Source organism: Thalassophryne amazonica, chromosome 9 (assembly GCF_902500255.1).
Source record: "Thalassophryne amazonica chromosome 9, fThaAma1.1, whole genome shotgun sequence".
NCBI lineage: Eukaryota > Metazoa > Chordata > Actinopteri > Batrachoidiformes > Batrachoididae > Thalassophryne > Thalassophryne amazonica.
The window spans coordinates 37,072,668-37,084,043 of NC_047111.1; the positions used below are offsets into that span (position 1 = coordinate 37,072,668).

The 11,376-nt window shown below is 40.8% G+C and overlaps 1 long non-coding RNA gene across 1 annotated transcript; it reads left to right on the top strand.

Moving 5' to 3' along the window:
- The first annotated feature begins 1,200 nt into the window (after window positions 1-1,200).
- On the top strand, window positions 1,201-10,113 carry LOC117516509. The gene is made up of 3 exons (XR_004562437.1): window positions 1,201-1,211; window positions 2,208-2,212; window positions 10,036-10,113. It is a non-coding gene; the product is annotated as an uncharacterized LOC117516509 (long non-coding RNA).
- Window positions 10,114-11,376: the final 1,263 nt, after the last annotated feature.

Below are 11,376 nucleotides of genomic sequence, written 5' to 3' on the forward strand. Positions count from 1 at the left end.
CACCCGGTTACGCCAATCGGAGGTCAATAAAATTGTGTAACTTTGCAAAAACAATGTCGGACTCTGTAGCTTTCTCTTCGGCCCCTCCCCAATCGGACCGGGAGTGACATGTTTAGCCGCATGTTCTCCTTGAATTGCTGGCTGTCTGAGTGGTGTCCAAAAAATGAGGTGGGCTTCATAGATAATTGAGAAAAGCTTCTGGGGAAAACCTGGTCTTGTTAGGAGAGACGGCATCCATCCCACTTTGGATGGAGCAGCTCTCATTTCTAGAAATCTGGCCAATTTTATTAAACCCTCCAAACCGTGACTATCCAGGGTTGGGACCAGGAAGCAGAGTTGTAGTCTTACACACCTCTCTGCAGCTTCTCTCCCTCTCCATCCCCCCAATACCCCATCCCCGTAGAGACGGTGCCTGCTCCCAGACCACCAACAACCAATAAAAATCTATTTAAGCATAAAAATTCCAAAGAAAAAATAATATAGCACCTTCAACTGCACCACAGACTAAAACAGTTAAATGTGGTTTATTAAACATTAGGTCTCTCTCTTCTAAGTCCCTGTTAGTAAATTATATAATAATTGATCAACATATTGATTTATTCTGCCTTACAGAAACCTGGTTACAGCAGGATGAATATGTTAGTTTAAATGACTCAACACCCCCGAGTCACACTAACTGTCAGAATGCTCGTAGCACAGGCCGAGGGGGAGGATTAGCAGCAATCTTCCACTGCAGCTTATTAATTAATCAAAAATCCAGACAGAGCTTTAATTCATTTGAAAGCTTGACTCTTAGTCTTGTCCATCCAAATTGGAAGTCCCAAAACCAGTTTTATTTGTTGTTATCTATCGTCCACCTGGTCATTACTGTGAGTTTCTCTGTGAATTTTCAGACCTTTTGTCTGACTTAGTGCTTAGCTCAGGTAAGATAATTATAGTGGGCAATTTTAACATCCACACAGATGCTGAGAATGACAGCCTCAACACTGCATTTAATCTATTGTTAGACTCGATTGGCTTTGCTCAAAATGTAAATGAGTCCACCCACCACTTTAACCATACTTTAGCTCTTGTTCTGACTTATGGTATGGAAATTGAAGACTTAACAGTATTCCCTGAAAACCCCCTTCTGTCTGATCATTTCTTAATAACATTTACATTTACTTTAATGGACTACCCAGCAGTGGGGAATAAGTTTCATTACAGTAGAAGTCTTTCAGAAAGCACTGTAACTAGGTTTAAGGATATGATTCCTTCTTTGTTATGTTCTCCAATGGCATATACCAACACAGTGCAGAGTAGCTACCTAAACTCTGTGAGTGAGATAGATTATCTCGTCAATAGTTTTACGTCCTCATTGAGCACAACTTTGGATGTTGTAGCTCCTCTGAAAAAGAGAGCCTTAAATCAGAAGTGCCTGACTCCGTGGTATAACTTACAAACTCACAGCTTAAAGCAGATAACCCATAAGTTGGAGAGGAAATGGTGTCTCACTAATTTAGAAGATCTTCACTTAGCCTGGAAAAAGAGTCTGTTGCTCTACAAAAAAGCCATCCGTAAAGCTAGGACATCTTACTACTCATCACTAATTGAAGAAAATAAGAACAACACCAGGTTTCTTTTCAGCACTGTAGCCAGGCTGACAAAGAGTCAGAGCTCTATTGAGCCGAGTATTCCTTTAACTTTAACTAGTAATGACTTCGTGACTTTCTTTGCTAATAAAATTTTAACTATTAGAGAAAAAATTACTCATAACCATTCCAAAGACATATCATTATCTTTGGCTGCTTTCAGTAATGCTGGTATTTGGTTAGACTCTTTCTCTCCGACTGTTCTGTCTGAGTTATTTTCATTAGTTACTTCCTCCAAACCATCAACATGTCTATTAGACTCCATTCCTACCAGGCTGCTCAAGGAAGCCCTACCATTAATTAATGCTTCGATCTTAAATATGATCAATCTATCTTTGTTAGTTGGCTATGTACCACAGGCTTTTAAGGTGGCAGTAATTAAACCATTACTTAAAAAGCCATCACTTGACCCAGCTATCTTAGCTAATTATAGGCCAATCTCCAACCTTCCTTTTCTCTCAAAAATTCTTGAAAGGGTAGTTGTAAAACAGCTAACTGATCATCTGCAGAGAAATGGTCTATTTGAAGAGTTTCAGTCAGGTTTTAGAATTCATCATAGTACAGAAACAGCATTAGTGAAGGTTACAAATGATCTTCTTATGGCCTCAGAGAGTGGACTCATCTCTGTGCTTGTCCTGTTAGACCTCAGTGCTGCTTTTGATACTGTTGACCATAAAATTTTATTACAGAGATTAGAGCATGCCATAGGTATTAAAGGCACTGCGCTGCGGTGGTTTGAATCATATTTATCTAATAGATTACAATTTGTTCATGTAAATGGGGAGTCTTCTTCACAGACTAAGGTTAATTATGGAGTTCCACAAGGTTCTGTGCTAGGACCAATTTTATTCACTTTATACATGCTTCCCTTAAGCAGTATTATTAGAAAACATTGCTTAAATTTTCATTGTTATGCAGATAATACCCAGCTTTATCTATCCATGAAGCCAGAGGACACACACCAATTAGTTAAACTGCAGGAATGTCTTACAGCCATGAAGACATGGATGACCTCTAATTTCCTGCTTTTAAATTCAGATAAAACTGAAGTTATTGTACTTGGCCCCACAAATCTTAGAAACATGGTGTCTAACCAGATCCTTATTCTGGATGGCATTACCCTGACCTCTAGTAATACTGTGAGAAATCTTGGAGTCATTTTTGATCAGGATATGTCCTTCAATGCACATATTAAGCAGATATGTAGGGCTGCTTTTTGCATTTGCGCAATATCTCTAAAATTAGAAAGGTCTTGTCTCAGAGTGATGCTGAAAAACTAATTCATGCATTTATTTCCTCTAGGCTGGACTATTGTAATTCATTATTATCAGGTTGTCCTAAAAGTTCCCTGAAAAGCCTTCAGTTAATTCAAAATGCAGCAGCTAGAGTACTGACGGGGACTAGAAGGAGAGAGCATATTTCACCCATATTGGCTTCTCTTCATTGGCTTCCTGTTAATTCTAGAATAGAATTTAAAATTCTTCTTCTTACTTATAAGGTTTTGAATAATCAGGTCCCATCTTATCTTAGGGACCTCATAGTACCATATCACCCCAATAGAGCGCGTCGCTCTCAGACTGCAGGCTTACTTGTAGTTCCTAGGGTTTTTAAGAGTAGAATGGGAGGCAGAGCCTTCAGCTTTCAGGCTCCTCTCCTGTGGAACCAGCTCCCAATTCAGATCAGGGAGACAGACACCCTCTCTACTTTTAAGATTAGGCTTAAAACTTTCCTTTTTGCTAAAGCTTATAGTTAGGGCTGGATCAGGTAACCCTGAACCATCCCTTAGTTATGCTGCTCTAGACTTAGACTGCTGGGGGGTTCCCATGATGCACTGAGTGTTTCTTTCTCTTTTTGCTCTGTATGCACCACTCTGCATTTAATGATTAGTGATTGATCTCTGCTCTCTTCCACAGCATGTCTTTTTCCTGATTCTCTCCCCTCAGCCCCAACCAGTCCCAGTAGAAGACTGCCCCTCCCTGAGCCTGGTTCTGCTGTAGGTTTCTTCCTTCCCACTGTCGCCAAGTGCTTGCTCACAGGGGGTCGTTTTGACCGTTGGGGTTTCTCTGTAATTATTGTATAGTTTTTGCCTTACAATATAAAGTGCCTTGGGGCAACTGTTTGTTGTGATTTGGCGCTATATAAATAAAATTGATTTGATTTGATACAGACTCTGTCAAAAACTCCTGCAGAGGTCAATCATTTTATTGCAAATGTCCTCAAAGCAATTGTAACGAATAGGGATGTCCCAACCAGGGTTTTTTTCTTCCCAATCTAAGTCATTTATTATTGAGTATCTTCTGATACAGAATCCCAATCTGATCTGTCACAAAGCAGAACGTAAGTACATTAAAATCAATCTATTGCATATACTTGTCACTTTACCAACTCTGCCATGCATTAAAAAACACCTTCAATCCAAGCTGCTTCTTAATGTTTATATTCATTTATTTTATTGTTAAAAAATTTTGTAAAAGGAGATTTATAAATGTAGCATTGACTGTACTAATCGCGGAACTGAAATAGTAAAATTTTGACAGAGTAAAAGTGATTGAATGACATTTTAGTTGTTAGAGATACATTCATTATCGTCATGATCATCATCCTCATTGCTGTATATCCATGTCTTTGATGTATACAATACTCTTCACTGTTGTATAGATGTATTTGGTAGAATACATCTCTAGGATGCTCCTGAACACATCATCAGTGATGTAAGCTGGGGTCCTCGGGTGTTTCGGGTCTTTCAACATCAGACACCCTCACCAAGGTGACCCAGCCATGGTTGATCAGACCCGGCTTGTGTTCAGGTGGCATTCGCTACTCCCCATGGATCACCTCTCCTGATCCAGAGCCATCTGGAGGCTTTCTCCGCTTCCTCCATAATGTTCTTGATGGCTCTTTTCCTCTCCATCCCGGTAATGCCCAATGCACTCAAGGTTTTATAGACTGATTGGCCCGCAAACCCTCTGCAGCCAACCTCGATGGGCATACACTTCGCCTTCCAGCCCTGCTTGCGGCAGTCTATGACCAGTTCCTCGTACTTGGTCCTCTTTCTCTCGTGGGCCTCATCCAGTCTGTCCTCCCATGGCACTGTCAGCTCCATCAGGATGATGTTCTTTGTCTCCTCTGAGACCTCCAGAATGTCTGGCCTCAGGGTGGTTGTGATGTGTGTATATATCTATTTTGTATATATTATTATATATTCTTTGTGCGATATGTATTATGCACTAGAATGATCTGTTTCATGAATGGATATTGATGTGGATATTGTGATTTCTATGGTTATCATAACAACATCCTGTGATGTAACCAGCCACACATATTTAAGATGGCTTCTCATTCACAAAAACTATTTGCCTGATGATGGCCACTGGCCAAAAGGTTGCTTGATTAAAATTACACTGGTGGTGAAGTAAGACAGTGTACGAGAGCTTTTTTGTCATCAAAAAAATTATTTAAAATGTCTTCAAAGATGGACTTTTGGAGGAGCGTAAGCCCCCCCCCCAATACTGAGCCAAGCTCCCCCAATAATTCTGCCAATAATGTGAATAGCGACTGACATATTTGTGGATCTCAACTGCAGTTCTGCGCTGAGAATGTCTCAATATTGCGTAACTGATCAAAGTGATGAATGTGTGTGTTCGGTGATCCACCAATGCTGTATCACCCTTCACAAACAGAATTTTCAGTTTTGCAAATAAACATTTATTTTTAAAAACCCACACACATTACAAATCAGAAAATTGTGTTTGTGGATTACAAAGCACGTGTACAAATCAAAGGAAATTTGTAAATCACCCTCTGTGCATTTGCAAGTAATAATGAGACAAATTTAACTCCATACTCTAAATATTTATTACGGCCACTCTTAAAACTTCACTTATCTTTACAATTTTTTTACTGGTAAATTTTTGAATTGATTTAGATTAGATATACTTATTATCTCACAGGAATATATCACAATTATCTGGGAACTACGTTTTGCACAGGAATTTATCAAGCACGTCGGCCGCAGCCACGCACTAACAGAGAATATACAGACGCTGTATATCGTTATTCGGCCAAAACCTCGGTGTTAAATTGGCAATAAATCTTTGATATAGACAATTTGTGTAAGGTTGAGTCCATGCATTGTCTTGAGTACCATTTCAATTAATTCAGTTTGTACCTATGTGCAAGTTTACTGAACTTGCAATCATTCTAAGTGATGTGTGTGTGCACTGAAGCCACATTTTAGAGGAGCACGGGTGACTAAAACATATACCTTGGTATTTCTAAAGCAATTTACTATATATTGTTCATTTCAAGGACATTTTGTGGAGCCCCTCCAACTTTTACCCCAGCTTCCCCTCAGCCCCCCAACAAAAATTTCCTGGTGCCACCACTGCATTGAATTGAAATGTCTTGCTTTATTTTTTAAGATTAATGGGGCAAATTACTACAAGAACTACTTCAATACTTATTAATTAGTTGTATGCAGCACATTCCTGCAAAAACACCACAGACAAAAATGCCAAAAATGCAAATGTTCTGTATGACATCAGTCACGGGATCCTTGCTGCCACCCTGGGCTCTCTGCAGGAGGCGTAAGTCCTGGAGAAATCCTTATCTCCTGGGTCCTGGCTGGAACAAACGTGACCCTGCTGAAACATGTTTGGCTTCCAGAGGGCATGTAAACAAAATGTTGATTTGGACTTTTAGATTCAAACATGCTTACTGTTAAAACAAAGAGGGAAATAAGCTTTCCAAACAAAGCCCCACCTGTTTCCTAATAAAACAGTCTAATCTTTTAGTCTGTTAAACTGACTTAGCCGATCAACACTATCCGTCTAATCACCGTTTCACATCAATGGCTAAACTTGTAGATTACGTTAGTTGATGATTTTCACAGGCATAGTGGCCTCATGAGTGTCATTGCCAAGAAACTCCTCCAATGCAAGCCATCTTATGACCGAAGGGTCGGCAGGTTGAAACCAGCTCCCAACCAGTCAAAAATCTGCCATTGTGTCCTTGGGCAAGGCACTTAACCCGCCTTGCCTGTGTACGAGTGAAGTGGTGGTTGGAGTGGCTGTTAGCGCAGAATGGCAGCCACGTGTCTGTCAGTTTGCCCCAGGGCAGCTGTGGCTACACTAGTGGCTTAAGGCCCCCTGACACTTGCACAACTTTGATGCACGCACTTGCACGCACATTGTTGTGATGATCCCTCCTGCTGTGTTCCTACCTGGACGACATGCTTTCTTCCACCTACTGCTGAGCGCTGGGTGCTGCATATGTAAAATAATTATTTCATAGTGGATTAATCATTTTCTCTGCAAGTTGGCTCCTGGATACGGCTCTAATCGCATTTCGAGACGTCTATAAAGGTAATTATTTGTCATGTTTACATTGTCATGGCTTGGTAAAACAGTTGCATGTTCTTCCCTTCTTGTGTGCAGCTGTAAAAGTATGTTTATGATAGATGTGTTCCCAGGGTGAAGAAGAAGTCAGCAGGTCAAAGAGCCTTTTCTCATCGTGCACCCACCCTGTGGAACAGTCTTCCTGTAACCGTGAGGCAGTCAGAATCCTGCTCTGCATAACAGTGACACCTGGTGGCTAATGTGAAAACTGTCACAAACACATCATGACAGTCATCTGCTACAACCATAGCCAAAAGCAGAGGAAGCTCTCCTTCTGGAGGAATACGAGCAACGTAGGGGTGCTCTTGAGTGTTCCATCAAGTGGTGCTACATGACAGTTGCCATTTCTGAGGTAAGACACTGATGTTTTGTCCACTAAAATAAGATTAGCTTCCTCTGTACCATGCTAAAAACTTTAGTCCGGTAATGTAAAACTTTAGCCAACTAAGTGCTTTGTGGAACGACTAACGTCAAAAAATAAGTTGATTGAGTTTAGTTGACTAAACAAGAGAAGACTGCTTTATGAAACAGGGCCCAGGTTGGTGGATCTGGATCAGTAGCAGCTTGTAAGTGTCCAAAGCTCAACCAACCAGACATAATTTAGAGTAGGTAGAACTCTAAAGCAATTAAATAATTAAATAATTAATTACATGATTTGTGATTCATTCATGTAAATTATGTAACATTTAAATAGATCCTTGTCATTTGATTGGTGGGTTTTATGTTGTGATATGGACCAATCATCCCATCTGCCATTTTGTTCCATTTACCATGCAGTTTTGGTTCTATTTAGCATGTAACTTTGGTTCTATACATTTTGTACCATTGTATGCGGCGGCCAATGTGCGCTCACACGAGCACAGATGGTGCTTAGCTTAAAAACAAACATTATGGGGTTTGTTTTATTGATGGTGCTCGTTCTTCTAACACAGAAAAACAAATCTAGTACTACGTAAGCCCTCTGGAGGCATTTGCAGTATTTGCTGGGACGTCTCTACCTGAAGAACAAGCGCTGTCGGTTGAAGAGCTTGACAAATTTCTTGCGTGATTTTTTGCTTCGCTCTTCAAAATAGCAAACAAGAAAACTGACCATTTTACATGAGTTGTGATCAGTACCACCCATTATGATTGATGAACTGGTGATGAGTAGATGGAGGTCTACAGTTGGCTTTCTAGGAAATGTAATACAGGTCTGCTGGCTGTACAGGTGCCCATGGAAGACTTGTCACTTGCCTGAACTCACAACACACAGGAAGGTTAAAGTGCAGATATCAAAGCCAAGCATCCTGATCCTGATCTTTCTAGAGTAAGTCATTCTTTCCAAATAGATCCATAAAAATCTTTTCAAACCATATCCACCACACTACAGGACCACCTTGGGTCCTGATGGGCAACCACCCAGAAAAACAACTGATCCATCCCCACTTCTCAAAACCAACCAACCAGGGGAGGTGATGGTCTAGTGATTAAGCATGGGCTTGAGACCAGCGGATCCTTGGTTCAAACCCCCGTCTGGCCAGAAAATCACTAAGAGCCCTTGGGCAAGGTCCTTAATCCCCAGGTGGCTCCCGGTGTGCAGTGAGTGCCTTGCATGGCAGCTTCCTGATATCATTGTGTGGGTGTGTGTGTGAAAGGATGAATGCAAGGCATCAATGTTAAGCTCTATGAGCTTCTGATATAGATAGAAATGCGCTATATAAATACAGACCAACCATCTATCGGCTGCAGCCAGATGAAACATGGGTGTTCTCCTGGTCTTCTCCATGTGCTGGGGTCACAATAGTAGTTATGGGAGAAGAGTTGGACTACCAATATGTGGAGCTGGGTTCACTTAATGGTTGCACCATTTGTCTGTGCTCTTGAACAAGACACTTCCATGTGCATTGTCCCAGTTCACCCAGCTGTAAATGGGTACTGGTCTTAAAGGGACAAAATGATTGGCATTCATCCCAGAGACTCATTTGTTCATCCCGTAGACTCTTAAGTGCAGGAATAAGCACCGGCAATGATGAGTCTGAGGAACTGTACGGAACATATGCCTGTCATTTTTTTTTTTTTCAGTATTGTGCAGCCCTAATCACATTTTAAGCTTCTAATATCAGGAATTCCCTTTGCTTTGTGTCTGACGTTCATATCTGGATGAGTTGATTCACCCATCCGTCGATTTTCTATACCCACTAACTCCAATCAAGGGTCACGGGTTGACTTGGTTCAGTTGTACTATTTTTGGCTTACATTACCAGAATTTTATATACTCCCAAAATTAGCTTCTTGTACCATAAAAACTGTTTGTCTCATCTAAAAGTAATTACAGTGTGTCTAATGTGGCTTTAGAATGTTTTCATAATCTGATCTCATGGGTTTTACAAAAAATAAAGTTAATCTTCCTTTGGTCCATAATGATCATGTATAGACACTGGTATAAAGTTCAGACACAAAGGATTTTTTTAATCTGGTTTCGTTGTTCAAAGAGAGCAGGGTTCATGTAGGCCAACACCCTCACCCTCAGCAGTTCATGCTGTAAATCTGAGCAGTAAAGTATGCTCGTACACTCAGAGTGTTATAAAAACTCTACAGACGTCAGATGTCTTTGAAGTGCTTTTAATTCCCAACACAGAGGGACAAAAACAGATAACCCACAAACATGACCGCACCCACAAACCGCTACACTTCCACAGACTGTTCAACACCTCCCAGCAGGAACGGCTTTTCTTTCATGCCGACAACTTCAAATTGTTTCTTATAAACTGTGGTTTATGAAACTGTATGAGTTGCTTTAGTCCTTTCACCACTCAGACACACCTCCAAACTTTAAAGTTCAAAAATAAACACTGGAATGGTTTCTACATCATACCGAGCTGCTGTTTAAATTGTTTAAATTTTTTGGAGTAAATAGTAAAAAGTGAATCATAAAGTCTGTGAGTCTTCAGCTTTTGTGATCGGGAGACGCCTGAGAAGACCTTATGGAGTCACGAAGTCTCTGGATAGAGATCTTGGACCTTTTTAAGGTCCAAATTTTTAGGGTCCTGGTACGTCGTGTCTTACTGTATGATTGTGAGACTTGGACACTAACCAGTGATCTAAGGCAGTGGTCTCCAAACTATTCCAGGCAGGTGATTTCACTGATGAACTCATCCCACCTGCTCCAAGTGATGTTAATCAGTGAAATCACCTGCTGAAGTCAGTGGCTGCAAAGAAAACCTGCACCCTCTCTGCCCTTTCTGCAATAGTTTAGAGCACTGATCTAAGGCAATGACTGTGGCCCAGATTTACTAAGCATTGGGCAACACATTGGCTTAGTGGTTAGCACTGTTGCCCCACAGAGAGAAGGTCTTGGGATTGTTTCCCGCCTGGTCCTTAGTGTGTGGAGTTTGCATGTTCTCCCCATTTTTGTCTGAGTTCCGTCCCGGTGCTCTGGTTTCCTTCCACTTCTAAAGACATGCCGGTTAGGTGTAGTGGAATCTCTGAGTTGACCGTACACTGCAAACCCAAACAAGTTAGCAGAACTCAAAAATATCAAGGCAATCAATTTCCACAAAATTTTTGAGTTCATAAACTTAAAAATCAATTGTTCCCAGAACTTAAATGTTTTGATTACGTGCTACTTGTGCCTCATGATTAGAATTAACTGAAAGTGTTCATTAAGTCCCGTCACCACAGCAGATCTGAGGTGGCTCTGCATGTTGATTTGGCACATTGTGTGCCAGATGCCCTTCCTGACACTACTCCACATTACACGGAGAAATGTGGCAGGGGTGGGGTTCAAACCAGGAAACTTCTTCACCAAAACCAAGCGCACTAACCGCTTGCCCACCACCCCTGCTAAAGGGTTCATTCAGTCAACTATTTACATACACATATTGTGTGTTTTCATATTATCTCTCACCACACACACACACACACACACACACACACACCCCATATGTTGCTGACATCAGACATATGCAGTAATGCTGAAGCAGAATTCAAATACTTAATTCTTTTAAGATATGCTTTGAAGTTTTGCTTACTTAAAATACAATTAATTCAAGTCGATCAAAAATTCTGTTTACTTTACTCATAAAGCAAGACCATGTTACACAAACTTGAAATATTAAAGTAAATAGAATGTTGAGGTTTTTTTACTTTTTTACAAGAGGTGATGATCTAGTGGTTAAGGCTTTGGACTTGAGACCAGAAGATCCTCGGTTCAAATCCCAGCCTGACTGGAAAATCACTAAGGGCCCTTGGGCAAAGTCCTTAATCCCCTATTGCTCTCAGTGTGTAGTGAGCGCCTTGTGTGGCAGCACCCTGACATCGGGGTGAATGTGAGGCATTATTGTAAAACGCTTTGAGTGGTTGATGCAGAT